General features: G+C 42.7%; 1 protein-coding gene across 1 annotated transcript in view; it reads right to left on the reverse strand.

Moving 5' to 3' along the window:
* Positions 1 to 330, reverse strand: part of cntnap1 (contactin associated protein 1) — a 20,573-nt gene that overhangs the window by 11,789 nt on the left and 8,454 nt on the right. The gene's annotated exons all lie outside the window — the stretch shown is intronic.

The raw sequence follows: 330 nt of genomic DNA on the forward strand, positions 1-330 counted from the left end.
ATTCACCACAGTGTCACCAACTGGTTTTATCTTTAAAGGAAGTAATTTAGTGAAAAGTTAGGTACCGTATTTTCTGGCATATAAGTCACAGTTTTTTGCATAGATTTGTCAGTCCTGCAACTTATATGCCGAAGCGACATATATATTTTCTTTCCATATTCATAACATTTTTGACTGACACTTTAAATTTCAAAGAACTGCAACAGTGAGTCCTCCCGTGCACGCTCGCTTCACTCAGCTGGTGCAGGCGGAGGAACGCTAGCAAGCTAGTGGCTCCGGCCGTGATGGATGGATGGATGGATGGATGGATGGATGGATGGATGGATGGAT

The sequence above is a fragment of the Nematolebias whitei genome, chromosome 15 (genome assembly GCF_014905685.2).
Source record: "Nematolebias whitei isolate Nwh7 chromosome 15, NemWhi1, whole genome shotgun sequence".
In the NCBI taxonomy this organism is placed as follows: Eukaryota; Metazoa; Chordata; class Actinopteri; order Cyprinodontiformes; family Rivulidae; genus Nematolebias; species Nematolebias whitei.